The 24,716-nt window shown below is 46.8% G+C and overlaps 44 non-coding genes and 6 pseudogenes across 44 annotated transcripts; all 50 read left to right on the top strand.

Moving 5' to 3' along the window:
• The first annotated feature begins 298 nt into the window (after positions 1-298).
• Positions 299-417, top strand: LOC148797203 (5S ribosomal RNA; annotated as a pseudogene).
• A 355-nt stretch (positions 418-772) lies between these two features.
• On the top strand, positions 773-891 carry LOC148797202 (5S ribosomal RNA; annotated as a pseudogene).
• Positions 892-1,247: 356 nt separating this feature from the next.
• Positions 1,248-1,366, top strand: LOC148797201 (5S ribosomal RNA). The gene has a single exon (XR_016071251.1). It is a non-coding gene; the product is annotated as a 5S ribosomal RNA (ribosomal RNA).
• A 354-nt stretch (positions 1,367-1,720) lies between these two features.
• On the top strand, positions 1,721-1,839 carry LOC148797200 (5S ribosomal RNA). The gene has a single exon (XR_016071917.1). It is a non-coding gene; the product is annotated as a 5S ribosomal RNA (ribosomal RNA).
• Positions 1,840-2,193: 354 nt separating this feature from the next.
• On the top strand, positions 2,194-2,312 carry LOC148797199 (5S ribosomal RNA). Its single transcript, XR_016074083.1, has one exon. It is a non-coding gene; the product is annotated as a 5S ribosomal RNA (ribosomal RNA).
• A 356-nt stretch (positions 2,313-2,668) lies between these two features.
• LOC148797198 (5S ribosomal RNA) lies at positions 2,669-2,787 on the top strand. Its single transcript, XR_016072979.1, has one exon. It is a non-coding gene; the product is annotated as a 5S ribosomal RNA (ribosomal RNA).
• A 354-nt stretch (positions 2,788-3,141) lies between these two features.
• Positions 3,142-3,260, top strand: LOC148797197 (5S ribosomal RNA). The gene has a single exon (XR_016069113.1). It is a non-coding gene; the product is annotated as a 5S ribosomal RNA (ribosomal RNA).
• Positions 3,261-3,616: 356 nt separating this feature from the next.
• Positions 3,617-3,735, top strand: LOC148797196 (5S ribosomal RNA). Its single transcript, XR_016075294.1, has one exon. It is a non-coding gene; the product is annotated as a 5S ribosomal RNA (ribosomal RNA).
• A 354-nt stretch (positions 3,736-4,089) lies between these two features.
• Positions 4,090-4,208, top strand: LOC148797195 (5S ribosomal RNA). The gene has a single exon (XR_016074562.1). It is a non-coding gene; the product is annotated as a 5S ribosomal RNA (ribosomal RNA).
• A 354-nt stretch (positions 4,209-4,562) lies between these two features.
• On the top strand, positions 4,563-4,681 carry LOC148797194 (5S ribosomal RNA). The gene has a single exon (XR_016075345.1). It is a non-coding gene; the product is annotated as a 5S ribosomal RNA (ribosomal RNA).
• Positions 4,682-5,037: 356 nt separating this feature from the next.
• On the top strand, positions 5,038-5,156 carry LOC148797193 (5S ribosomal RNA). Its single transcript, XR_016074469.1, has one exon. It is a non-coding gene; the product is annotated as a 5S ribosomal RNA (ribosomal RNA).
• A 354-nt stretch (positions 5,157-5,510) lies between these two features.
• On the top strand, positions 5,511-5,629 carry LOC148797192 (5S ribosomal RNA). The gene has a single exon (XR_016072588.1). It is a non-coding gene; the product is annotated as a 5S ribosomal RNA (ribosomal RNA).
• A 354-nt stretch (positions 5,630-5,983) lies between these two features.
• Positions 5,984-6,102, top strand: LOC148797191 (5S ribosomal RNA). Its single transcript, XR_016074082.1, has one exon. It is a non-coding gene; the product is annotated as a 5S ribosomal RNA (ribosomal RNA).
• A 762-nt stretch (positions 6,103-6,864) lies between these two features.
• On the top strand, positions 6,865-6,983 carry LOC148797190 (5S ribosomal RNA; annotated as a pseudogene).
• Positions 6,984-7,338: 355 nt separating this feature from the next.
• Positions 7,339-7,457, top strand: LOC148797189 (5S ribosomal RNA; annotated as a pseudogene).
• Positions 7,458-7,813: 356 nt separating this feature from the next.
• LOC148797188 (5S ribosomal RNA) lies at positions 7,814-7,932 on the top strand. Its single transcript, XR_016071249.1, has one exon. It is a non-coding gene; the product is annotated as a 5S ribosomal RNA (ribosomal RNA).
• Positions 7,933-8,286: 354 nt separating this feature from the next.
• Positions 8,287-8,405, top strand: LOC148797187 (5S ribosomal RNA). The gene has a single exon (XR_016071916.1). It is a non-coding gene; the product is annotated as a 5S ribosomal RNA (ribosomal RNA).
• Positions 8,406-8,759: 354 nt separating this feature from the next.
• On the top strand, positions 8,760-8,878 carry LOC148797186 (5S ribosomal RNA). Its single transcript, XR_016074081.1, has one exon. It is a non-coding gene; the product is annotated as a 5S ribosomal RNA (ribosomal RNA).
• Positions 8,879-9,234: 356 nt separating this feature from the next.
• On the top strand, positions 9,235-9,353 carry LOC148797185 (5S ribosomal RNA). Its single transcript, XR_016074176.1, has one exon. It is a non-coding gene; the product is annotated as a 5S ribosomal RNA (ribosomal RNA).
• A 354-nt stretch (positions 9,354-9,707) lies between these two features.
• On the top strand, positions 9,708-9,826 carry LOC148797184 (5S ribosomal RNA). Its single transcript, XR_016072587.1, has one exon. It is a non-coding gene; the product is annotated as a 5S ribosomal RNA (ribosomal RNA).
• Positions 9,827-10,180: 354 nt separating this feature from the next.
• On the top strand, positions 10,181-10,299 carry LOC148797183 (5S ribosomal RNA). Its single transcript, XR_016070030.1, has one exon. It is a non-coding gene; the product is annotated as a 5S ribosomal RNA (ribosomal RNA).
• Positions 10,300-11,061: 762 nt separating this feature from the next.
• LOC148797182 (5S ribosomal RNA) lies at positions 11,062-11,180 on the top strand. The gene has a single exon (XR_016070199.1). It is a non-coding gene; the product is annotated as a 5S ribosomal RNA (ribosomal RNA).
• A 356-nt stretch (positions 11,181-11,536) lies between these two features.
• On the top strand, positions 11,537-11,655 carry LOC148797181 (5S ribosomal RNA). Its single transcript, XR_016071248.1, has one exon. It is a non-coding gene; the product is annotated as a 5S ribosomal RNA (ribosomal RNA).
• Positions 11,656-12,009: 354 nt separating this feature from the next.
• LOC148797180 (5S ribosomal RNA) lies at positions 12,010-12,128 on the top strand. Its single transcript, XR_016072853.1, has one exon. It is a non-coding gene; the product is annotated as a 5S ribosomal RNA (ribosomal RNA).
• A 356-nt stretch (positions 12,129-12,484) lies between these two features.
• On the top strand, positions 12,485-12,603 carry LOC148797179 (5S ribosomal RNA). The gene has a single exon (XR_016074883.1). It is a non-coding gene; the product is annotated as a 5S ribosomal RNA (ribosomal RNA).
• A 354-nt stretch (positions 12,604-12,957) lies between these two features.
• On the top strand, positions 12,958-13,076 carry LOC148797178 (5S ribosomal RNA). The gene has a single exon (XR_016071915.1). It is a non-coding gene; the product is annotated as a 5S ribosomal RNA (ribosomal RNA).
• Positions 13,077-13,430: 354 nt separating this feature from the next.
• On the top strand, positions 13,431-13,549 carry LOC148797177 (5S ribosomal RNA). Its single transcript, XR_016070249.1, has one exon. It is a non-coding gene; the product is annotated as a 5S ribosomal RNA (ribosomal RNA).
• Positions 13,550-13,905: 356 nt separating this feature from the next.
• Positions 13,906-14,024, top strand: LOC148797176 (5S ribosomal RNA). Its single transcript, XR_016074165.1, has one exon. It is a non-coding gene; the product is annotated as a 5S ribosomal RNA (ribosomal RNA).
• Positions 14,025-14,378: 354 nt separating this feature from the next.
• Positions 14,379-14,497, top strand: LOC148797175 (5S ribosomal RNA). The gene has a single exon (XR_016071247.1). It is a non-coding gene; the product is annotated as a 5S ribosomal RNA (ribosomal RNA).
• Positions 14,498-14,851: 354 nt separating this feature from the next.
• LOC148797174 (5S ribosomal RNA) lies at positions 14,852-14,970 on the top strand. Its single transcript, XR_016074154.1, has one exon. It is a non-coding gene; the product is annotated as a 5S ribosomal RNA (ribosomal RNA).
• A 354-nt stretch (positions 14,971-15,324) lies between these two features.
• Positions 15,325-15,443, top strand: LOC148797173 (5S ribosomal RNA). The gene has a single exon (XR_016074078.1). It is a non-coding gene; the product is annotated as a 5S ribosomal RNA (ribosomal RNA).
• A 355-nt stretch (positions 15,444-15,798) lies between these two features.
• Positions 15,799-15,917, top strand: LOC148797172 (5S ribosomal RNA). The gene has a single exon (XR_016071318.1). It is a non-coding gene; the product is annotated as a 5S ribosomal RNA (ribosomal RNA).
• A 353-nt stretch (positions 15,918-16,270) lies between these two features.
• LOC148797171 (5S ribosomal RNA) lies at positions 16,271-16,389 on the top strand (annotated as a pseudogene).
• A 355-nt stretch (positions 16,390-16,744) lies between these two features.
• LOC148797170 (5S ribosomal RNA) lies at positions 16,745-16,863 on the top strand. The gene has a single exon (XR_016070198.1). It is a non-coding gene; the product is annotated as a 5S ribosomal RNA (ribosomal RNA).
• A 356-nt stretch (positions 16,864-17,219) lies between these two features.
• On the top strand, positions 17,220-17,338 carry LOC148797169 (5S ribosomal RNA). The gene has a single exon (XR_016071246.1). It is a non-coding gene; the product is annotated as a 5S ribosomal RNA (ribosomal RNA).
• A 354-nt stretch (positions 17,339-17,692) lies between these two features.
• On the top strand, positions 17,693-17,811 carry LOC148797168 (5S ribosomal RNA). Its single transcript, XR_016071914.1, has one exon. It is a non-coding gene; the product is annotated as a 5S ribosomal RNA (ribosomal RNA).
• Positions 17,812-18,165: 354 nt separating this feature from the next.
• On the top strand, positions 18,166-18,284 carry LOC148797167 (5S ribosomal RNA). The gene has a single exon (XR_016074077.1). It is a non-coding gene; the product is annotated as a 5S ribosomal RNA (ribosomal RNA).
• Positions 18,285-18,640: 356 nt separating this feature from the next.
• LOC148797166 (5S ribosomal RNA) lies at positions 18,641-18,759 on the top strand. Its single transcript, XR_016075126.1, has one exon. It is a non-coding gene; the product is annotated as a 5S ribosomal RNA (ribosomal RNA).
• Positions 18,760-19,113: 354 nt separating this feature from the next.
• Positions 19,114-19,232, top strand: LOC148797165 (5S ribosomal RNA). The gene has a single exon (XR_016074142.1). It is a non-coding gene; the product is annotated as a 5S ribosomal RNA (ribosomal RNA).
• A 354-nt stretch (positions 19,233-19,586) lies between these two features.
• LOC148797164 (5S ribosomal RNA) lies at positions 19,587-19,705 on the top strand. The gene has a single exon (XR_016074076.1). It is a non-coding gene; the product is annotated as a 5S ribosomal RNA (ribosomal RNA).
• Positions 19,706-20,060: 355 nt separating this feature from the next.
• Positions 20,061-20,179, top strand: LOC148797163 (5S ribosomal RNA). Its single transcript, XR_016071401.1, has one exon. It is a non-coding gene; the product is annotated as a 5S ribosomal RNA (ribosomal RNA).
• A 354-nt stretch (positions 20,180-20,533) lies between these two features.
• LOC148797162 (5S ribosomal RNA) lies at positions 20,534-20,652 on the top strand. Its single transcript, XR_016074130.1, has one exon. It is a non-coding gene; the product is annotated as a 5S ribosomal RNA (ribosomal RNA).
• A 354-nt stretch (positions 20,653-21,006) lies between these two features.
• LOC148797161 (5S ribosomal RNA) lies at positions 21,007-21,125 on the top strand. Its single transcript, XR_016074075.1, has one exon. It is a non-coding gene; the product is annotated as a 5S ribosomal RNA (ribosomal RNA).
• Positions 21,126-21,480: 355 nt separating this feature from the next.
• LOC148797160 (5S ribosomal RNA) lies at positions 21,481-21,599 on the top strand. Its single transcript, XR_016071400.1, has one exon. It is a non-coding gene; the product is annotated as a 5S ribosomal RNA (ribosomal RNA).
• A 354-nt stretch (positions 21,600-21,953) lies between these two features.
• On the top strand, positions 21,954-22,072 carry LOC148797159 (5S ribosomal RNA). Its single transcript, XR_016069112.1, has one exon. It is a non-coding gene; the product is annotated as a 5S ribosomal RNA (ribosomal RNA).
• A 355-nt stretch (positions 22,073-22,427) lies between these two features.
• Positions 22,428-22,546, top strand: LOC148797158 (5S ribosomal RNA). Its single transcript, XR_016074073.1, has one exon. It is a non-coding gene; the product is annotated as a 5S ribosomal RNA (ribosomal RNA).
• A 355-nt stretch (positions 22,547-22,901) lies between these two features.
• Positions 22,902-23,020, top strand: LOC148797157 (5S ribosomal RNA). The gene has a single exon (XR_016071317.1). It is a non-coding gene; the product is annotated as a 5S ribosomal RNA (ribosomal RNA).
• Positions 23,021-23,373: 353 nt separating this feature from the next.
• Positions 23,374-23,492, top strand: LOC148797156 (5S ribosomal RNA; annotated as a pseudogene).
• A 355-nt stretch (positions 23,493-23,847) lies between these two features.
• LOC148797155 (5S ribosomal RNA) lies at positions 23,848-23,966 on the top strand. Its single transcript, XR_016070196.1, has one exon. It is a non-coding gene; the product is annotated as a 5S ribosomal RNA (ribosomal RNA).
• Positions 23,967-24,322: 356 nt separating this feature from the next.
• On the top strand, positions 24,323-24,441 carry LOC148797154 (5S ribosomal RNA). The gene has a single exon (XR_016071245.1). It is a non-coding gene; the product is annotated as a 5S ribosomal RNA (ribosomal RNA).
• The last annotated feature ends 275 nt before the right edge of the window (positions 24,442-24,716 follow it).

Here is a 24,716-nt window from a genome sequence, read left to right as displayed (position 1 = left end):
GGAGACAACTGGAAACAATGCGTCGGATACTCGGACCATTTGCGGCACGATCGTCATTACTGAATGGCAACGATGCAAGAACCGGGCTTTCGGCATTCGTCATGCATTGTGGGCCCCGCGATAGTATTGCATCTATCCGGGGGTGCGGCAGATCTGAAATACAAACACTCTGCTCACGTAGGAGCTTGTGCACGGTTACCAAGGGAGGAAGGCTGCATACACAGTTTTTTCAAATCTAAAACAATTAATGGAAGGGAGCTAGATAGGTCATAAAGATCTAAGCGAGCATGAATTAAACGGGTGCTATCATACCAGCACTAATGCACCGGATCTCATCAGAACTCCGAAGTTAAGTGTGCTTGGGCGAGAGTAGTATTAGGATGGGTGACCTCCTCGGAAGTCCTTGTGTTTCACCCTAATTTTATTAATATTTTATTTCGATATCGTATTTGCAAATTCCATTTGTCGTTTCGGCGAGACAAACTCAAACAACGCGCCGGATACTCGGACCATTTGCGGCACGATCGTCATTACTGAATGGGAACCGTGCAAAAACCGGGCTTTTGGCATTCGTCGTGCATTGTGGGCCCCGCGATAGTATTGCATCTATCCGGGGGTGCGACAGATCTGAAAAACAAACACTCTGCTTACGTAGGAGCTTGTGCACGGTTACCAAGGGAGGAAGGCTGCATACACAGTTTTTTCAAGTCTAAAACAATTAATGGAGGGGAGCAAGATAGTGCATAAAGATCTAAGCGAGCATGAATTAAGCGGGTGCTATCATACTAGCACTAATGCATCGGATCCCATCAAAACTCCGAAGTTAAGTGTGCATGGGCGGGAGTAGTCCTAGGATGGGTGACCTCCTGGGAAGTCCTCGTGTTGCACCCCAATTTTATTAATATTTTATTTCGATATCGTATTTGCAAATTCCATTTGTCGTTTCGGCGAGACAAACGCAAACAACGCGCCGGATACTCGGACCATTTGCGGCACGATTGTCATTACTGAATGGGAACCGTGAAAAAACCAGGCTTTTGGCATTCGTCGTGCATTGTGGGCCCCGCGATAGTATTGCATCTATCCGGGGGTGCGGCAGATCTAAAAAGCAAACACTCTGCTCACGTAAGAGCTTGTGCACGGTTACCAAGGGAGGAAGGCTGCATACACAGTTTTTTTCAAGTCTAAAACAATTAATGGAGGGGAGCAAGATAGTGGATAAAGATCTAAGCGAGCATGAATTAAACGGGTGCGATCATACCAGCACTAATGCACCGGATCCCATAAGAACTCCGAAGTTAAGCGTGCTTGGGCGAGAGTAGTACTAGGATGGGTGACCTCCTGGGAAGTCCTCGTGTTGCACCCCAATTTTATTAATATTTTATTTTGATTTGTATTTGCAAATTCCATTTGTTGTTTCTGGGAGACAACTGGAAACAATGCGTCGGATACTCGGACCATTTGCGACACGATCGTCATTACTGAATGGCAACGATGCAAGAACCGGGCTTTCGGCATTCGTCATGCATTGTGGGCCCCGCGATAGTATTGCATCTATCCGGGGGTGCGGCAGATCTGAAATACAAACACTCTGCTCACGTAGGAGCTTGTGCACGGTTACCAAGGGAGGAAGGCTGCATACACTGTTTTTTCAAATCTAAAACAATTAATGGAGGGGAGCAAGATAGTGCATAAAGATCTAAGCGAGCATGAATTAAACGGGTGCGATCATACCAGCACTAATGCACCGGATCCCATCAGAACTCCGAAGTTAAGCGTGCTTGGGCGAGAGTAGTACTAGGATGGGTGACCTCCTTGGAAGTCCTCGTGTTGCACCCCAATTTTATTAATATTTTATTTTGATTTGTATTTGCAAATTCCATTTGTTGTTTCTGGGAGACAACTGGAAACAATGCGTCGGATACTCGGACCATTTGCGGCACGATCGTCATTACTGAATGGCAACGATGCAAGAACCGGGCTTTCGGCATTCGTCATGCATTGTGGGCCCCGCGATAGTATTGCATCTATCCGGGGGTGCGGCAGATCTGAAATGCAAACACTCTGCTCACGTAGGAGCTTGTGCACGGTTACCAAGGGAGGAAGGCTGCATACACAGTTTTTTCAAATCTAAAACAATTAATGGAGGGGAGCAAGATAGTGCATAAAGATCTAAGCGAGCATGAATTAAACGGGTGCGATCATACCAGCACTAATGCACCGGATCCCATCAGAACTCCGAAGTTAAGTGTGCATGGGCGGGAGTAGTCCTAGGATGGGTGACCTCCTGGGAAGTCCTCGTGTTGCACCCCAATTTTATTAATATTTTATTTCGATATCGTATTTGCAAATTCCATTTGTCGTTTCGGCGAGACAAACGCAAACAACGCGCCGGATACTCGGACCATTTGCGGCACGATTGTCATTACTGAATGGGAACCGTGAAAAAACCGGGCTTTTGGCATTCGTCGTGCATTGTGGGCCCCGCGATAGTATTGCATCTATCCGGGGGTGCGGCAGATCTAAAATGCAAACACTCTGCTCACGTAAGAGCTTGTGCACGGTTACCAAGGGAGGAAGGCTGCATACACAGTTTTTTTCAAGTCTAAAACAATTAATGGAGGGGAGCAAGATAGTGCATAAAGATCTAAGCGAGCATGAATTAAACGGGTGCGATCATACCAGCACTAATGCACCGGATCCCATCAGAACTCCGAAGTTAAGCGTGCTTGGGCGAGAGTAGTACTAGGATGGGTGACCTGCTGGGAAGTCCTCGTGTTGTACCCCAATTTTATTAATAATTTATTTTGATTTGTATTTGCAAATTCCATTTGTTGTTTCTGGGAGACAACTGGAAACAATGCGTCGGATACTCGGACCATTTGCGGCACGATCGTCATTACTGAATGGCAACGATGCAAGAACCGGGCTTTCGGCATTCGTCATGCATTGTGGGCCCCGCGATAGTATTGCATCTATCCGGGGGTGCGGCAGATCTGAAATGCAAACACTCTGCTCACGTAGGAGCTTGTGCACGGTTACCAAGGGAGGAAGGCTGCATACACAGTTTTTTCAAATCTAAAACAATTAATGGAGGGGAGCAAGATAGTGCATAAAGATCTAAGCGAGCATGAATTAAACGGGTGCGATCATACCAGCACTAATGCACCGGATCCCATCAGAACTCCGAAGTTAAGTGTGCATGGGCGGGAGTAGTCCTAGGATGGGTGACCTCCTTGGAAGTCCTCGTGTTGCACCCCAATTTTATTAATATTTTATTTCGATATCGTATTTGCAAATTCCATTTGTCGTTTCGGCGAGACAAACGCAAACAACGCGCCGGATACTCGGACCATTTGCGGCACGATTGTCATTACTGAATGGGAACCGTGAAAAAACCAGGCTTTTGGCATTCGTCGTGCATTGTGGGCCCCGCGATAGTATTGCATCTATCCGGGGGTGCGGCAGATCTAAAAAGCAAACACTCTGCTCACGTAAGAGCTTGTGCACGGTTACCAAGGGAGGAAGGCTGCATACACAGTTTTTTTCAAGTCTAAAACAATTAATGGAGGGGAGCAAGATAGTGCATAAAGATCTAAGCGAGCATGAATTAAACGGGTGCGATCATACCAGCACTAATGCACCGGATCCCATAAGAACTCCGAAGTTAAGCGTGCTTGGGCGAGAGTAGTACTAGGATCGGTGACCTCCTGGGAAGTCCTCGTGTTGCACCCCAATTTTATTAATATTTTATTTTGATTTGTATTTGCAAATTCCATTTGTTGTCTCTGGGAGACAACTGGAAACAATGCGTCGGATACTCGGACCATTTGCGGCACGATCGTCATTACTGAATGGCAACGATGCAAGAACCGGGCTTTCGGCATTCGTCATGCATTGTGGGCCCCGCGATAGTATTGCATCTATCCGGGGGTGCGGCAGATCTGAAATACAAACACTCTGCTCACGTAGGAGCTTGTGCACGGTTACCAAGGGAGGAAGGCTGCATACACAGTTTTTTCAAATCTAAAACAATTAATGGAGGGGAGCAAGATAGTGCATAAAGATCTAAGCGAGCATGAATTAAACGGGTGCGATCATACCAGCACTAATGCACCGGATCCCATCAGAACTCCGAAGTTAAGCGTACTTGGGCGAGAGTAGTACTAGGATGGGTGACCTCCTTGGAAGTCCTCGTGTTGCACCCCAATTTTATTAATATTTTATTTTGATTTGTATTTGCAAATTCCATTTGTTGTTTCTGGGAGACAACTGGAAACAATGCGTCGGATACTCGGACCATTTGCGGCACGATCGTCATTACTGAATGGCAACGATGCAAGAACCGGGCTTTCGGCATTCGTCATGCATTGTGGGCCCCGCGATAGTATTGCATCTATCCGGGGGTGCGGCAGATCTGAAATGCAAACACTCTGCTCACGTAGGAGCTTGTGCACGGTTACCAAGGGAGGAAGGCTGCATACACAGTTTTTTCAAATCTAAAACAATTAATGGAGGGGAGCAAGATAGTGCATAAAGATCTAAGCGAGCATGAATTAAACGGGTGCGATCATACCAGCACTAATGCACCGGATCCCATCAGAACTCCGAAGTTAAGTGTGCATGGGCGGGAGTAGTCCTAGGATGGGTGACCTCCTGTGAAGTCCTCGTGTTGCACCCCAATTTTATTAATATTTTATTTCGATATCGTATTTGCAAATTCCATTTGTCGTTTCGGCGAGACAAACGCAAACAACGCGCCGGATACTCGGACCATTTGCGGCACGATTGTCATTACTGAATGGGAACCGTGAAAAAACCGGGCTTTTGGCATTCGTCGTGCATTGTGGGCCCCGCGATAGTATTGCATCTATCCGGGGGTGCGGCAGATCTGAAAAGCAAACACTCTGCTCACGTAAGAGCTTGTGCACGGTTACCAAGGGAGGAAGGCTGCATACACAGTTTTTTTCAAGTCTAAAACAATTAATGGAGGGGAGCAAGATAGTGCATAAAGATCTAAGCGAGCATGAATTAAACGCGTGCGATCATACCAGCACTAATGCATCGGATCCCATCAGAACTCCGAAGTTAAGCGTGCTTGGGCGAGAGTAGTACTAGGATGGGTGACCTCCTGGGAAGTCCTCGTGTTGCACCCCAATTTTATTAATATTTTATTTTGATTTGTATTTGCAAATTCCATTTGTTGTTTCTGGGAGACAACTGGAAACAATGCGTCGGATACTCGGACCATTTGCGGCACGATCGTCATTACTGAATGGCAACGATGCAAGAACCGGGCTTTCGGCATTCGTCATGCATTGTGGGCCACGCGATAGTATTGCATCTATCCGGGGGTGCGGCAGATCTAAAAAGCAAACACTCTGCTCACGTAAGAGCTTGTGCACGGTTACCAAGGGAGGAAGGCTGCATACACAGTTTTTTCAAGTCTAAAACAATTAATGGAGGGGAGCAAGATAGTGCATAAAGATCTAAGCGAGCATGAATTAAACGGGTGCGATCATACCAGCACTAATGCACCGGATCCCAGCAGAACTCCGAAGTTAAGCGTGCTTGGGCGAGAGTAGTACTAGGATGGGTGACCTCCTGGGAAGTCCTCGTGTTGCACCCCAATTTTATTAATATTTTATTTTGATTTGTATTTGCAAATTCCATTTGTTGTTTCTGGGAGACAACTGGAAACAATGCGTCGGATACTCGGACCATTTGCGGCACGATCGTCATTACTGAATGGCAACGATGCAAGAACCGGGCTTTCGGCATTCGTCATGCATTGTGGGCCCCGCGATAGTATTGCATCTATCCGGGGGTGCGGCAGATCTGAAATGCAAACACTCTGCTCACGTAGGAGCTTGTGCACGGTTACCAAGGGAGGAAAGCTGCATACACAGTTTTTTCAAATCTAAAACAATTAATGGAGGGGAGCAAGATAGTGCATAAAGATCTAAGCGAGCATGAATTAAACGGGTGCGATCATACCAGCACTAATGCACCGGATCCCATCAGAACTCCGAAGTTAAGTGTGCATGGGCGGGAGTAGTCCTAGGATGGGTGACCTCCTGGGAAGTCCTCGTGTTGCACCCCAATTTTATTAATATTTTATTTCGATATCGTATTTGCAAATTCCATTTGTCGTTTCGGCGAGACAAACGCAAACAACGCGCCGGATACTCGGACCATTTGCGGCACGATTGTCATTACTGAATGGGAACCGTGAAAAAACCGGGCTTTTGGCATTCGTCGTGCATTGTGGGCCCCGCGATAGTATTGCATCTATCCGGGGGTGCGGCAGATCTAAAAAGCAAACACTCTGCTCACGTAAGAGCTTGTACACGGTTACCAAGGGAGGAAGGCTGCATACACAGTTTTTTTCAAGTCTAAAACAATTAATGGAGGGGAGCAAGATAGTGCATAAAGATCTAAGCGAGCATGAATTAAACGGGTGCGATCATACCAGCACTAATGCACCGGATCCCATCAGAACTCCGAAGTTAAGCGTGCTTGGGCGAGAGTAGTACTAGGATGGGTGATTCCATTTGTTGTTTCTGGGAGACAACTGGAAACAATGCGTCGGATACTCGGACCATTTGCGGCACGATCGTCATTACTGAATGGCAACGATGCAAGAACCGGGCTTTCGGCATTCGTCGTGCATTGTGGGCCCCGCGATAGTATTGCATCTATCCGGGGGTGCGGCAGATCTGAAAAGCAAACACTCTGCTCACGTAGGAGCTTGTGCACGGTTACCAAGGGAGGAAGGCTGCATACACAGTTTTTTCAAATCTAAAACAATTAATGGAGGGGAGCAAGATAGTGCATAAAGATCTAAGCGAGCATGAATTAAACGGGTGCGATCATACCAGCACTAATGCACCGGATCCCATCAGAACTCCGAAGTTAAGTGTGCTTGGGCGAGAGTAGTATTAGGATGGGTGACCTCCTCGGAAGTCCTTGTGTTTCACCCTAATTTTATTAATATTTTATTTCGATATCGTATTTGCAAATTCCATTTGTCGTTTCGGCGAGACAAACTCAAACAACGCGCCGGATACTCGGACCATTTGCGGCACGATCGTCATTACTGAATGGGAACCGTGCAAAAACCGGGCTTTTGGCATTCGTCGTGCATTGTGGGCCCCGCGATAGTATTGCATCTATCCGGGGGTGCGACAGATCTGAAAAGCAAACACTCTGCTTACGTAGGAGCTTGTGCACGGTTACCAAGGGAGGAAGGCTGCATACACAGTTTTTTCAAGTCTAAAACAATTAATGGAGGGGAGCAAGATAGTGCATAAAGATCTAAGCGAGCATGAATTAAGCGGGTGCGATCATACTAGCACTAATGCATCGGATCCCATCAAAACTCCGAAGTTAAGTGTGCATGGGCGGGAGTAGTCCTAGGATGGGTGACCTCCTGGGAAGTCCTCGTGTTGCACCCCAATTTTATTAATATTTTATTTCGATATCGTATTTGCAAATTCCATTTGTCGTTTCGGCGAGACAAACGCAAACAACGCGCCGGATACTCGGACCATTTGCGGTACGATTGTCATTACTGAATGGGAACCGTGAAAAAACCAGGCTTTTGGCATTCGTCGTGCATTGTGGGCCCCGCGATAGTATTGCATCTATCCGGGGGTGCGGCAGATCTAAAAAGCAAACACTCTGCTCACGTAAGAGCTTGTGCACGGTTACCAAGGGAGGAAGGCTGCATACACAGTTTTTTTCAAGTCTAAAACAATTAATGGAGGGGAGCAAGATAGTGGATAAAGATCTAAGCGAGCATGAATTAAACGGGTGCGATCATACCAGCACTAATGCACCGGATCCCATAAGAACTCCGAAGTTAAGCGTGCTTGGGCGAGAGTAGTACTAGGATGGGTGACCTCCTGGGAAGTCCTCGTGTTGCACCCCAATTTTATTAATATTTTATTTTGATTTGTATTTGCAAATTCCATTTGTTGTTTCTGGGAGACAACTGGAAACAATGCGTCGGATACTCGGACCATTTGCGACACGATCGTCATTACTGAATGGCAACGATGCAAGAACCGGGCTTTCGGCATTCGTCATGCATTGTGGGCCCCGCGATAGTATTGCATCTATCCGGGGGTGCGGCAGATCTGAAATACAAACACTCTGCTCACGTAGGAGCTTGTGCACGGTTACCAAGGGAGGAAGGCTGCATACACTGTTTTTTCAAATCTAAAACAATTAATGGAGGGGAGCAAGATAGTGCATAAAGATCTAAGCGAGCATGAATTAAACGGGTGCGATCATACCAGCACTAATGCACCGGATCCCATCAGAACTCCGAAGTTAAGCGTGCTTGGGCGAGAGTAGTACTAGGATGGGTGACCTCCTTGGAAGTCCTCGTGTTGCACCCCAATTTTATTAATATTTTATTTTGATTTGTATTTGCAAATTCCATTTGTTGTTTCTGGGAGACAACTGGAAACAATGCGTCGGATACTCGGACCATTTGCGGCACGATCGTCATTACTGAATGGCAACGATGCAAGAACCGGGCTTTCGGCATTCGTCATGCATTGTGGGCCCCGCGATAGTATTGCATCTATCCGGGGGTGCGGCAGATCTGAAATGCAAACACTCTGCTCACGTAGGAGCTTGTGCACGGTTACCAAGGGAGGAAGGCTGCATACACAGTTTTTTCAAATCTAAAACAATTAATGGAGGGGAGCAAGATAGTGCATAAAGATCTAAGCGAGCATGAATTAAACGGGTGCGATCATACCAGCACTAATGCACCGGATCCCATCAGAACTCCGAAGTTAAGTGTGCATGGGCGGGAGTAGTCCTAGGATGGGTGACCTCCTGGGAAGTCCTCGTGTTGCACCCCAATTTTATTAATATTTTATTTCGATATCGTATTTGCAAATTCCATTTGTCGTTTCGGCGAGACAAACGCAAACAACGCGCCGGATACTCGGACCATTTGCGGCACGATTGTCATTACTGAATGGGAACCGTGAAAAAACCGGGCTTTTGGCATTCGTCGTGCATTGTGGGCCCCGCGATAGTATTGCATCTATCCGGGGGTGCGGCAGATCTAAAAAGCAAACACTCTGCTCACGTAAGAGCTTGTGCACGGTTACCAAGGGAGGAAGGCTGCATACACAGTTTTTTTCAAGTCTAAAACAATTAATGGAGGGGAGCAAGATAGTGCATAAAGATCTAAGCGAGCATGAATTAAACGGGTGCGATCATACCAGCACTAATGCACCGGATCCCATCAGAACTCCGAAGTTAAGCGTGCTTGGGCGAGAGTAGTACTAGGATGGGTGACCTCCTGGGAAGTCCTCGTGTTGCACCCCAATTTTATTAATATTTTATTTTGATTTGTATTTGCAAATTCCATTTGTTGTTTCTGGGAGACAACTGGAAACAATGCGTCGGATACTCGGACCATTTGCGGCACGATCGTCATTACTGAATGGCAACGATGCAAGAACCGGGCTTTCGGCATTCGTCATGCATTGTGGGCCACGCGATAGTATTGCATCTATCCGGGGGTGCGGCAGATCTAAAAAGCAAACACTCTGCTCACGTAAGAGCTTGTGCACGGTTACCAAGGGAGGAAGGCTGCATACACAGTTTTTTCAAGTCTAAAACAATTAATGGAGGGGAGCAAAATAGTGCATAAAGATCTAAGCGAGCATGAATTAAACGGGTGCGATCATACCAGCACTAATGCACCGGATCCCAGCAGAACTCCGAAGTTAAGCGTGCTTGGGCGAGAGTAGTACTAGGATGGGTGACCTCCTGGGAAGTCCTCGTGTTGCACCCCAATTTTATTAATATTTTATTTTGATTTGTATTTGCAAATTCCATTTGTTGTTTCTGGGAGACAACTGGAAACAATGCGTCGGATACTCGGACCATTTGCGGCACGATCGTCATTACTGAATGGCAACGATGCAAGAACCGGGCTTTCGGCATTCGTCATGCATTGTGGGCCCCGCGATAGTATTGCATCTATCCGGGGGTGCGGCAGATCTGAAATGCAAACACTCTGCTCACGTAGGAGCTTGTGCACGGTTACCAAGGGAGGAAAGCTGCATACACAGTTTTATCAAATCTAAAACAATTAATGGAGGGGAGCAAGATAGTGCATAAAGATCTAAGCGAGCATGAATTAAACGGGTGCGATCATACCAGCACTAATGCACCGGATCCCATCAGAACTCCCAAGTTAAGTGTGCATGGGCGGGAGTAGTCCTAGGATGGGTGACCTCCTGGGAAGTCCTCGTGTTGCACCCCAATTTTATTAATATTTTATTTCGATATCGTATTTGCAAATTCCATTTGTCGTTTCGGCGAGACAAACGCAAACAACGCGCCGGATACTCGGACCATTTGCGGCACGATTGTCATTACTGAATGGGAACCGTGAAAAAACCGGGCTTTTGGCATTCGTCGTGCATTGTGGGCCCCGCGATAGTATTGCATCTATCCGGGGGTGCGGCAGATCTAAAAAGCAAACACTCTGCTCACGTAAGAGCTTGTACACGGTTACCAAGGGAGGAAGGCTGCATACACAGTTTTTTTCAAGTCTAAAACAATTAATGGAGGGGAGCAAGATAGTGCATAAAGATCTAAGCGAGCATGAATTAAACGGGTGCGATCATACCAGCACTAATGCACCGGATCCCATCAGAACTCCGAAGTTAAGCGTGCTTGGGCGAGAGTAGTACTAGGATGGGTGATTCCATTTGTTGTTTCTGGGAGACAACTGGAAACAATGCGTCGGATACTCGGACCATTTGCGGCACGATCGTCATTACTGAATGGCAACGATGCAAGAACCGGGCTTTCGGCATTCGTCGTGCATTGTGGGCCCCGCGATAGTATTGCATCTATCCGGGGGTGCGGCAGATCTGAAAAGCAAACACTCTGCTCACGTAGGAGCTTGTGCACGGTTACCAAGGGAGGAAGGCTGCATACACAGTTTTTTCAAGTCTAAAACAATTAATGGAGGGGAGCAAGATAGTGCATAAAGATCTAAGCGAGCATGAATTAAGCGGGTGCGATCATACTAGCACTAATGCATCGGATCCCATCAGAACTCCGAAGTTAAGTGTGCATGGGCGGGAGTAGTCCTAGGATGGGTGACCTCCTGGGAAGTCCTCGTGTTGCACCCCAATTTTATTAATATTTTATTTCGATATCGTATTTGCAAATTCCATTTGTCGTTTCGGCGAGACAAACGCAAACAACGCGCCGGATACTCGGACCATTTGCGGCACGATTGTCATTACTGAATGGGAACCGTGAAAAAACCAGGCTTTTGGCATTCGTCGTGCATTGTGGGCCCCGCGATAGTATTGCATCTATCCGGGGGTGCGGCAGATCTAAAAAGCAAACACTCTGCTCACGTAAGAGCTTGTGCACGGTTACCAAGGGAGGAAGGCTGCATACACAGTTTTTTTCAAGTCTAAAACAATTAATGGAGGGGAGCAAGATAGTGCATAAAGATCTAAGCGAGCATGAATTAAACGGGTGCGATCATACCAGCACTAATGCACCGGATCCCATAAGAACTCCGAAGTTAAGCGTGCTTGGGCGAGAGTAGTACTAGGATGGGTGACCTCCTGGGAAGTCCTCGTGTTGCACCCCAATTTTATTAATATTTTATTTTGATTTGTATTTGCAAATTCCATTTGTTGTTTCTGGGAGACAACTGGAAACAATGCGTCGGATACTCGGACCATTTGCGGCACGATCGTCATTACTGAATGGCAACGATGCAAGAACCGGGCTTTCGGCATTCGTCATGCATTGTGGGCCCCGCGATAGTATTGCATCTATCCGGGGTTGCGGCAGATCTGAAATACAAACACTCTGCTCACGTAGGAGCTTGTGCACGGTTACCAAGGGAGGAAGGCTGCATACACAGTTTTTTCAAATCTAAAACAATTAATGGAGGGGAGCAAGATAGTGCATAAAGATCTAAGCGAGCATGAATTAAACGGGTGCGATCATACCAGCACTAATGCACCGGATCCCATCAGAACTCCGAAGTTAAGCGTGCATGGGCGGGAGTAGTCCTAGGATGGGTGACCTCCTGGGAAGTCCTCGTGTTGCACCCCAATTTTATTAATATTTTATTTCGATATCGTATTTGCAAATTCCATTTGTCGTTTCGGCGAGACAAACGCAAACAACGCGCCGGATACTCGGACCATTTGCGGCACGATTGTCATTACTGAATGGGAACCGTGAAAAAACCAGGCTTTAGGCATTCGTCGTGCATTGTGGGCCCCGCGATAGTATTGCATCTATCCGGGGGTGCGGCAGATCTAAAAAGCAAACACTCTGCTCACGTAAGAGCTTGTGCACGGTTACCAAGGGAGGAAGGCTGCATACACAGTTTTTTTCAAGTCTAAAACAATTAATGGAGGGGAGCAAGATAGTGCATAAAGATCTAAGCGAGCATGAATTAAACGGGTGCGATCATACCAGCACTAATGCACCGGATCCCATAAGAAGTCCGAAGTTAAGCGTGCTTGGGCGAGAGTAGTACTAGGATGGGTGACCTCCTGGGAAGTCCTCGTGTTGCACCCCAATTTTATTAATATTTTATTTTGATTTGTATTTGCAAATTCCATTTGTTGTTTCTGGGAGACAACTGGAAACAATGCGTCGGATACTCGGACCATTTGCGGCACGATCGTCATTACTGAATGGCAACGATGCAAGAACCGGGCTTTCGGCATTCGTCATGCATTGTGGGCCCCGCGATAGTATTGCATCTATCCGGGGGTGCGGCAGATCTGAAATACAAACACTCTGCTCACGTAGGAGCTTGTGCACGGTTACCAAGGGAGGAAGGCTGCATACACAGTTTTTTCAAATCTAAAACAATTAATGGAGGGGAGCAAGATAGTGCATAAAGATCTAAGCGAGCATGAATTAAACGGGTGCGATCATACCAGCACTAATGCACCGGATCCCATCAGAACTCCGAAGTTAAGCGTGCTTGGGCGAGAGTAGTACTAGGATGGGTGACCTCCTTGGAAGTCCTCGTGTTGCACCCCAATTTTATTAATATTTTATTTTGATTTGTATTTGCAAATTCCATTTGTTGTTTCTGGGAGACAACTGGAAACAATGCGTCGGATACTCGGACCATTTGCGGCACGATCGTCATTACTGAATGGCAACGATGCAAGAACCGGGCTTTCGGCATTCGTCATGCATTGTGGGCCCCGCGATAGTATTGCATCTATCCGGGGGTGCGGCAGATCTGAAATGCAAACACTCTGCTCACGTACGAGCTTGTGCACGGTTACCAAGGGAGGAAGGCTGCATACACAGTTTTTTCAAATCTAAAACAATTAATGGAGGGGAGCAAGATAGTGCATAAAGATCTAAGCGAGCATGAATTAAACGGGTGCGATCATACCAGCACTAATGCACCGGATCCCATCAGAACTCCGAAGTTAAGTGTGCATGGGCGGGAGTAGTCCTAGGATGGGTGACCTCCTGGGAAGTCCTCGTGTTGAACCCCAATTTTATTAATATTTTATTTCGATATCGTATTTGCAAATTCCATTTGTCGTTTCGGCGAGACAAACGCAAACAACGCGCCGGATACTCGGACCATTTGCGGCACGATTGTCATTACTGAATGGGAACCGTGAAAAAACCGGGCTTTTGTCATTCGTCGTGCATTGTGGGCCCCGCGATAGTATTGCATCTATCCGGGGGTGCGGCAGATCTAAAAAGCAAACACTCTGCTCACGTAAGAGCTTGTGCACGGTTACCAAGGGAGGAAGGCTGCATACACTGTTTTTTTCAAGTCTAAAACAATTAATGGAGGGGAGCAAGATAGTGCATAAAGATCTAAGCGAGCATGAATCAAACGGGTGCGATCATACCAGCACTAATGCACCGGATCCCATCAGAACTCCGAAGTTAAGCGTGCTTGGGCGAGAGTAGTACTAGGATGGGTGACCTCCTGGGAAGTCCTCGTGTTGCACCCCAATTTTATTAATATTTTATTTTGATTTGTATTTGCAAATTCCATTTGTTGTTTCTGGGAGACAACTGGAAACAATGCGTCGGATACTCGGACCATTTGCGGCACGATCGTCATTACTGAATGGCAACGATGCAAGAACCGGGCTTTCGGCATTCGTCATGCATTGTGGGCCCCGCGATAGTATTGCATCTATCCGGGGGTGCGGCAGATCTGAAATACAAACACTCTGCTCACGTAGGAACTTGTGCACGGTTACCAAGGGAGGAAGGCTGCATACACAGTTTTTTCAAATCTAAAACAATTAATGGAGGGGAGCAAGATAGTGCATAAAGATCTAAGCGAGCATGAATTAAACGGGTGCGATCATACCAGCACTAATGCACCGGATCCCATAAGAACTCCGAAGTTAAGCGTGCTTGGGCGAGAGTAGTACTAGGATGGGTGACCTCCTGGGAAGTCCTCGTGTTGCACCCCAATTTTATTAATATTTTATTTTGATTTGTATTTGCAAATTCCATTTGTTGTTTCTGGGAGACAACTGGAAACAATGCGTCGGATACTCGGACCATTTGCGGCACGATCGTCATTACTGAATGGCAACGATGCAAGAACCGGGCTTTCGGCATTCGTCATGCATTGTGGGCCCCGCGATAGTATTGCATCTATCCGGGGGTGCGGCAGATCTGAAATGCAAACACTCTGCTCACGTAGGAGCTTGTGCACGGTTACCAAGGGAGGAAGGCTGCATACACAGTTTTTTCAAATCTAAAACAATTAATGGAGGGGAGCAAGATAGTGCATAAAGATCTAAGCGAGCATGAATTAAACGGGTGCGATCATACCAGCACTAATGCACCGGATCCCATCAGAACTCCGAAGTTAAGCGTGCTTGGGCGAGAGTAGTACTAGGATGGGTGACCTCCTGGGAAGTCCTCGTGTTGCACCCCAATTTTATTAATATTTTATTTTGATTTGTATTTGCAAATTCCATTTGTTGTTTCTGGGAGACAACTGGAAACAATGCGTCGGATACTCGGACCATTTGCGGCACGATCGTCATTACTGAATGGCAACGATGCAAGAACCGGGCTTTCGGCATTCGTCATGCATTGTGGGCCCCGCGATAGTATTGCATCTATCCGGGGGTGCGGCAGATCTGAAATGCAAACACTCTGCTCACGTAGGAGCTTGTGCACGGTTACCAAGGGAGGAAGGCTGCATACACAGTTTTTTCAAATCTAAAACAATTAATGGAGGGGAGCAAGATAGTGCATAAAGATCTAAGCAAGCATGAATTAAACGGGTGCGATCATACCAGCACTAATGCACCGGATCCCATCAGAACTCCGAAGTTAAGTGTGCATGGGCGGGAGTAGTCCTAGGATGGGTGACCTCCTGGGAAGTCCTCGTGTTGCACCCCAATTTTATTAATATTTTATTTCGATATCGTATTTGCAAATTCCATTTGTCGTTTCGGCGAGACAAACGCAAACAACGCGCCGGATACTCGGACCATTTGCGGCACGATCGTCATTACTGAATGAGAACCGTGCAAAAACCGGGCTTTTGGCATTCGTCGTGCATTGTGGGCCCCGCGATAGTATTGCATCTATCCGGGGGTGCGGCAGATCTAAAAAGCAAACACTCTGCTCACGTAAGAGCTTGTGCACGGTTACCAAGGGAGGAAGGCTGCATACACAGTTTTTTCAAGTCTAAAACAATTAATGGAGGGGAGCAAGATAGTGCATAAAGATCTAAGCGAGCATGAATTAAACGGGTGCGATCATACCAGCACTAATGCACCGGATCCCATCAGAACTCTGAAGTTAAGAGTGCTTGGGCGAGAGTAGTACTAGGATGGGTGACCTCCTGGGAAGTCCTCGTGTTGCACCCCAATTTTATTAATATTTTATTTTGATTTGTTTTTGCAAATTCCATTTGTTGTTTCTGGGAGATACTGGAAACAATGCGTCGGATACTCGGACCATTTGCGGCACGATCGTCATTACTGAATGGCCACGATGCAAGAACCGGGCTTTCGGCATTCGTCATGCATTGTGGGCCCCGCGATACTATTGCATCTATCCGGAGGTGCGGCAGATCTGAAAAACAAACACTCCGCTCACGTAGGAGCTTGTGCACGGTTACCAAGGGAAAGAGGCTGCATACACATTTTTTTCAAATCTAAAACAATTAATGGAAGGGAGCAAGATAGGTCATAAAGATCTAAGCGAGCATGAATTAAACGGGTGCTATCATACCAGCACTAATGCACCGGATCTCATCAGAACTCCGAAGTTAAGTGTGCTTGGGCGAGAGTAGTATTAGGATGGGTGACCTCCTCGGAAGTCCTTGTGTTTCACCCTAATTTTATTAATATTTTATTTCGATATCGTATTTGCAAATTCCATTTGTCGTTTCGGCGAGACAAACTCAAACAACGCGCCGGATACTCGGACAATTTGCGGCACGATCGTCATTACTGAATGGGAACCGTGCAAAAACCGGGCTTTTGGCATTCGTCGTGCATTGTGGGCCCCGCGATAGTATTGCATCTATCCGGGGGTGCGGCAGATCTGAAAAGCAAACACTCTGCTCACGTAGGAGCTTGTGCACGGTTACCAAGGGAGGAAGGCTGCATACACAGTTTTTTCAAGTCTAAAACAATTAATGGAGGGGAGCAAGATAGTGCATAAAGATCTAAGCGAGCATGAATTAAGCGGGTGCGATCATACTAGCACTAATGCATCGGATCCCATCAGAACTCCGAAGTTAAGTGTGCATGGGCGGGAGTAGTCCTAGGATGGGTGACCTCCTGGGAAGTCCTCGTGTTGCACCCCAATTTTATTAATATTTTATTTCGATATCGTATTTGCAAATTCCATTTGTCGTTTCGGCGAGACAAACGCAAACAACGCGCCGGATACTCGGACCATTTGCGGCACGATTGTCATTACTGAATGGGAACCGTGAAAAAACCAGGCTTTTGGCATTCGTCGTGCATTGTGGGCCCCGCGATAGTATTGCATCTATCCGGGGGTGCGGCAGATCTAAAAAGCAAACACTCTGCTCACGTAAGAGCTTGTGCACGGTTACCAAGGGAGGAACTCTGCATACACAGTTTTTTTCAAGTCTAAAACAATTAATGGAGGGGAGCAAGATAGTGCATAAAGATCTAAGCGAGCATGAATTAAACGGGTGCGATCATACCAGCACTAATGCACCGGATCCCATAAGAACTCCGAAGTTAAGCGTGCTTGGGCGAGAGTAGTACTAGGATGGGTGACCTCCTGGGAAGTCCTCGTGTTGCACCCCAATTTTATTAATATTTTATTTTGATTTGTATTTGCAAATTCCATTTGTTGTTTCTGGGAGACAACTGGAAACAATGCGTCGGATACTCGGACCATTTGCGGCACGATCGTCATTACTGAATGGCAACGATGCAAGAACCGGGCTTTCGGCATTCGTCATGCATTGTGGGCCCCGCGATAGTATTGCATCTATCCGGGGGTGCGGCAGATCTGAAATACAAACACTCTGCTCACGTAGGAGCTTGTGCACGGTTACCAAGGGAGGAAGGCTGCATACACAGTTTTTTCAAATCTAAAACAATTAATGGAGGGGAGCAAGATAGTGCATAAAGATCTAAGCGAGCATGAATTAAACGGGTGCGATCATACCAGCACTAATGCACCGGATCCCATCAGAACTCCGAAGTTAAGCGTGCTTGGGCGAGAGTAGTACTAGGATGGGTGACCTCCTTGGAAGTCCTCGTGTTGCACCCCAATTTTATTAATATTTTATTTTGATTTGTATTTGCAAATTCCATTTGTTGTTTCTGGGAGACAACTGGAAACAATGCGTCGGATACTCGGACCATTTGCGGCACGATCGTCATTACTGAATGGCAACGATGCAAGAACCGGGCTTTCGGCATTCGTCATGCATTGTGGGCCCCGCGATAGTATTGCATCTATCCGGGGGTGCGGCAGATCTGAAATGCAAACACTCTGCTCACGTAGGAGCTTGTGCACGGTTACCAAGGGAGGAAGGCTGCATACACAGTTTTTTCAAATCTAAAACAATTAATGGAGGGGAGCAAGATAGTGCATAAAGATCTAAGCGAGCATGAATTAAACGGGTGCGATCATACCAGCACTAATGCACCGGATCCCATCAGAACTCCGAAGTTAAGTGTGCATGGGCGGGAGTAGTCCTAGGATGGGTGACCTCCTGGGAAGTCCTCGTGTTGCACCCCAATTTTATTAATATTTTATTTCGATATCGTATTTGCAAATTCCATTTGTCGTTTCGGCGAGACAAACGCAAACAACGCGCCGGATACTCGGACCATTTGCGGCACGATTGTCATTACTGAATGGGAACCGTGAAAAAACCGGGCTTTTGGCATTCGTCGTGCATTGTGGGCCCCGCGATAGTATTGCATCTATCCGGGGGTGCGGCAGATCTAAAAAGCAAACACTCTGCTCACGTAAGAGCTTGTGCACGGTTACCAAGGGAGGAAGGCTGCATACACAGTTTTTTTCAAGTCTAAAACAATTAATGGAGGGGAGCAAGATAGTGCATAAAGATCTAAGCGAGCATGAATTAAACGGGTGCGATCATACCAGCACTAATGCACCGGATCCCATCAGAACTCCGAAGTTATGCGTGTTTGGGCGAGAGTAGTACTAGGATGGGTGACCTCCTGGGAGGTCCTCGTGTTGCACCCCAATTTTATTAATATTTTATTTTGATTTGTATTTGCAAATTCCATTTGTTGTTTCTGGGAGACAACTGGAAACAATGCGTCGGATACTCGGACCATTTGCGGCACGATCGTCATTACTGAATGGCAACGATGCAAGAGCCGGGCTTTCGGCATTCGTCATGCATTGTGGGCCCCGCGATAGTATTGCATCTATCCGGGGGTGCGGCAGATCTGAAATACAAACACTCTGCTCACGTAGGAACTTGTGCACGGTTACCAAGGGAGGAAGGCTGCATACACAGTTTTTTCAAATCTAAAACAATTAATGGAGGGGAACAAGATAGTGCATAAAGATCTAAGCGAGCATGAATTAAACGGGTGCGATCATACCAGCACTAATGCACCGGATCCCATCAGAACTCCGAAGTTAAGCGTGCTTGGGCGAGAGTAGTACTAGGATGGGTGACCTCCTGGGAAGTCCTCGTGTTGCACCCCAATTTTATTAATATTTTATTTTGATTTGTATTTGCAAATTCCATTTGTTGTTTCTGGGAGACAACTGGAAACAATGCGTCGGATACTCGGACCATTTGCGGCACGATCGTCATTACTGAATGGCAACGATGCAAGAACCGGGCTTTCGGCATTCGTCATGCATTGTGGGCCCCGCGATAGTATTGCATCTATCCGGGGGTGCGGCAGATCTGAAATGCAAACACTCTGCTCACGTAGGAGCTTGTGCACGGTTACCAAGGGAGGAAGGCTGCATACACAGTTTTTTCAAATCTAAAACAATTAATGGAGGGGAGCAAGATAGTGCATAAAGATCTAAGCGAGCATGAATTAAACGGGTGCGATCATACCAGCACTAATGCACCGGATCCCATCAGAACTCCGAAGTTAAGTGTGCATGGGCGGGAGTAGTCCTAGGATGGGTGACCTCCTGGGAAGTCCTCGTGTTGCACCCCAATTTTATTAATATTTTATTTCGATATCGTATTTGCATATTCCATTTGTCGTTTCGGCGAGACAAACGCAAACAACGCGCCGGATACTCGGACCATTTGCGGCACGATCGTCATTACTGAATGAGAACCGTGCAAAAACCGGGCTTTTGGCATTCGTCGTGCATTGTGGGCCCCGCGATAGTATTGCATCTATCCGGGGGTGCGGCAGATCTAAAAAGCAAACACTCTGCTCACGTAAGAGCTTGTGCACGGTTACCAAGGGAGGAAGGCTGCATACACAGTTTTTTCAAGTCTAAAACAATTAATGGAGGGGAGCAAGATAGTGCATAAAGATCTAAGCGAGCATGAATTAAACGGGTGCGATCATACCAGCACTAATGCACCGGATCCCATCAGAACTCTGAAGTTAAGCGTGCTTGGGCGAGAGTAGTACTAGGATGGGTGACCTCCTGGGAAGTCCTCGTGTTGCACCCCAATTTTATTAATATTTTATTTTGATTTGTATTTGCAAATTCCATTTGTTGTTTCTGGGAGACAACTGGAAACAATGCGTCGGATACTCGGACCATTTGCGGCACGATCGTCATTACTGAATGGCAACGATGCAAGAACCGGGCTTTCGGCATTCGTCATGCATTGTGGGCCCCGCGATAGTATTGCATCTATCCGGGGGTGCGGCAGATCTGAAATACAAACACTCTGCTCACGTAGGAACTTGTGCACGGTTACCAAGGGAGGAAGGCTGCATACACAGTTTTTTCAAATCTAAAACAATTAATGGAGGGGAACAAGATAGTGCATAAAGATCTAAGCGAGCATGAATTAAACGGGTGCGATCATACCAGCACTAATGCACCGGATCCCATCAGAACTCCGAAGTTAAGCGTGCTTGGGCGAGAGTAGTACTAGGATGGGTGACCTCCTGGGAAGTCCTCGTGTTGCACCCCAATTTTATTAATATTTTATTTTGATTTGTATTTGCAAATTCCATTTGTTGTTTCTGGGAGACAACTGGAAACAATGCGTCGGATACTCGGACCATTTGCGGCACGATCGTCATTACTGAATGGCAACGATGCAAGAACCGGGCTTTCGGCATTCGTCATGCATTGTGGGCCCCGCGATAGTATTGCATCTATCCGGGGGTGCGGCAGATCTGAAATGCAAACACTCTGCTCACGTAGGAGCTTGTGCACGGTTACCAAGGGAGGAAGGCTGCATACACAGTTTTTTCAAATCTAAAACAATTAATGGAGGGGAGCAAGATAGTGCATAAAGATCTAAGCGAGCATGAATTAAACGGGTGCGATCATACCAGCACTAATGCACCGGATCCCATCAGAACTCCGAAGTTAAGTGTGCATGGGCGGGAGTAGTCCTAGGATGGGTGACCTCCTGGGAAGTCCTCGTGTTGCACCCCAATTTTATTAATATTTTATTTCGATATCGTATTTGCATATTCCATTTGTCGTTTCGGCGAGACAAACGCAAACAACGCGCCGGATACTCGGACCATTTGCGGCACGATCGTCATTACTGAATGAGAACCGTGCAAAAACCGGGCTTTTGGCATTCGTCGTGCATTGTGGGCCCCGCGATAGTATTGCATCTATCCGGGGGTGCGGCAGATCTAAAAAGCAAACACTCTGCTCACGTAAGAGCTTGTGCACGGTTACAAAGGGAGGAAGGCTGCATACACAGTTTTTTCAAGTCTAAAACAATTAATGGAGGGGAGCAAGATAGTGCATAAAGATCTAAGCGAGCATGAATTAAACGGGTGCGATCATACCAGCACTAATGCACCGGATCCCATCAGAACTCTGAAGTTAAGCGTGCTTGGGCGAGAGTAGTACTAGGATGGGTGACCTCCTGGGAAGTCCTCGTGTTGCACCCCAATTTTATTAATATTTTATTTTGATTTGTATTTGCAAATTCCATTTGTTGTTTCTGGGAGACAACTGGAAACAATGCGTCGGATACTCGGACCATTTGCGGCACGATCGTCATTACTGAATGGCAACGATGCAAGAACCGGGCTTTCGGCATTCGTCATGCATTGTGGGCCCCGCGATAGTATTGCATCTATCCGGGGGTGCGGCAGATCTGAAATGCAAACACTCTGCTCACGTACGAGCTTGTGCACGGTTACCAAGGGAGGAAGGCTGCATACACAGTTTTTTCAAATCTAAAACAATTAATGGAGGGGAGCAAGATAGTGCATAAAGATCTAAGCGAGCATGAATTAAACGGGTGCGATCATACCAGCACTAATGCACCGGATCCCATCAGAACTCCGAAGTTAAGTGTGCATGGGCGGGAGTAGTCCTAGGATGGGTGACCTCCTTGGAAGTCCTCGTGTTGCACCCCAATTTTATTAATATTTTATTTCGATATCGTATTTGCAAATTCCATTTGTCGTTTCGGCGAGACAAACGCAAACAATGCGTCGGATACTCGGACCATTTGCGGCACGATCGTCATTACTGAATGGCAACGATGCAAGAACCGGGCTTTCGGCATTCGTCATGCATTGTGGGCCCCGCGATAGTATTGCATCTATCCGGGGGTGCGGCAGATCTGAAATGCAAACACTCTGCTCACGTAGGAGCTTGTGCACGGTTACCAAGGGAGGAAGGCTGCATACACAGTTTTTTCAAATCTAAAACAATTAATGGAGGGGAGCAAGATAGTGCATAAAGATCTAAGCAAGCATGAATTAAACGGGTGCGATCATACCAGCACTAATGCACCGGATCCCATCAGAACTCCGAAGTTAAGTGTGCATGGGCGGGAGTAGTCCTAGGATGGGTGACCTCCTGGGAAGTCCTCGTGTTGCACCCCAATTTTATTAATATTTTATTTCGATATCGTATTTGCAAATTCCATTTGTCGTTTCGGCGAGACAAACGCAAACAACGCGCCGGATACTCGGACCATTTGCGGCACGATCGTCATTACTGAATGAGAACCGTGCAAAAACCGGGCTTTTGGCATTCGTCGTGCATTGTGGGCCCCGCGATAGTATTGCATCTATCCGGGGGTGCGGCAGATCTAAAAAGCAAACACTCTGCTCACGTAAGAGCTTGTGCACGGTTACCAAGGGAGGAAGGCTGCATACACAGTTTTTTCAAGTCTAAAACAATTAATGGAGGGGAGCAAGATAGTGCATAAAGATCTAAGCGAGCATGAATTAAACGGGTGCGATCATACCAGCACTAATGCACCGGATCCCATCAGAACTCTGAAGTTAAGAGTGCTTGGGCGAGAGTAGTACTAGGATGGGTGACCTCCTGGGAAGTCCTCGTGTTGCACCCCAATTTTATTAATATTTTATTTTGATTTGTTTTTGCAAATTCCATTTGTTGTTTCTGGGAGATACTGGAAACAATGCGTCGGATACTCGGACCATTTGCGGCACGATCGTCATTACTGAATGGCCACGATGCAAGAACCGGGCTTTCGGCATTCGTCATGCATTGTGGGCCCCGCGATACTATTGCATCTATCCGGAGGTGCGGCAGATCTGAAAAACAAACACTCCGCTCACGTAGGAGCTTGTGCACGGTTACCAAGGGAAAGAGGCTGCATACACATTTTTTTCAAATCTAAAACAATTAATGGAAGGGAGCAAGATAGGTCATAAAGATCTAAGCGAGCATGAATTAAACGGGTGCTATCATACCAGCACTAATGCACCGGATCTCATCAGAACTCCGAAGTTAAGTGTGCTTGGGCGAGAGTAGTATTAGGATGGGTGACCTCCTCGGAAGTCCTTGTGTTTCACCCTAATTTTATTAATATTTTATTTCGATATCGTATTTGCAAATTCCATTTGTCGTTTCGGCGAGACAAACTCAAACAACGCGCCGGATACTCGGACAATTTGCGGCACGATCGTCATTACTGAATGGGAACCGTGCAAAAACCGGGCTTTTGGCATTCGTCGTGCATTGTGGGCCCCGCGATAGTATTGCATCTATCCGGGGGTGCGGCAGATCTGAAAAGCAAACACTCTGCTCACGTAGGAGCTTGTGCACGGTTACCAAGGGAGGAAGGCTGCATACACAGTTTTTTCAAGTCTAAAACAATTAATGGAGGGGAGCAAGATAGTGCATAAAGATCTAAGCGAGCATGAATTAAGCGGGTGCGATCATACTAGCACTAATGCATCGGATCCCATCAGAACTCCGAAGTTAAGTGTGCATGGGCGGGAGTAGTCCTAGGATGGGTGACCTCCTGGGAAGTCCTCGTGTTGCACCCCAATTTTATTAATATTTTATTTCGATATCGTATTTGCAAATTCCATTTGTCGTTTCGGCGAGACAAACGCAAACAACGCGCCGGATACTCGGACCATTTGCGGCACGATTGTCATTACTGAATGGGAACCGTGAAAAAACCAGGCTTTTGGCATTCGTCGTGCATTGTGGGCCCCGCGATAGTATTGCATCTATCCGGGGGTGCGGCAGATCTAAAAAGCAAACACTCTGCTCACGTAAGAGCTTGTGCACGGTTACCAAGGGAGGAACTCTGCATACACAGTTTTTTTCAAGTCTAAAACAATTAATGGAGGGGAGCAAGATAGTGCATAAAGATCTAAGCGAGCATGAATTAAACGGGTGCGATCATACCAGCACTAATGCACCGGATCCCATAAGAACTCCGAAGTTAAGCGTGCTTGGGCGAGAGTAGTACTAGGATGGGTGACCTCCTGGGAAGTCCTCGTGTTGCACCCCAATTTTATTAATATTTTATTTTGATTTGTATTTGCAAATTCCATTTGTTGTTTCTGGGAGACAACTGGAAACAATGCGTCGGATACTCGGACCATTTGCGGCACGATCGTCATTACTGAATGGCAACGATGCAAGAACCGGGCTTTCGGCATTCGTCATGCATTGTGGGCCCCGCGATAGTATTGCATCTATCCGGGGGTGCGGCAGATCTGAAATACAAACACTCTGCTCACGTAGGAGCTTGTGCACGGTTACCAAGGGAGGAAGGCTGCATA

Source organism: Nelumbo nucifera, chromosome 4, assembly GCF_055504915.1.
Source record: "Nelumbo nucifera cultivar China Antique chromosome 4, China Antique-T2T, whole genome shotgun sequence".
Classification (NCBI taxonomy): Eukaryota; Viridiplantae; Streptophyta; class Magnoliopsida; order Proteales; family Nelumbonaceae; genus Nelumbo; species Nelumbo nucifera.
This window is presented reverse-complemented; position numbering and strand designations above follow the sequence as displayed.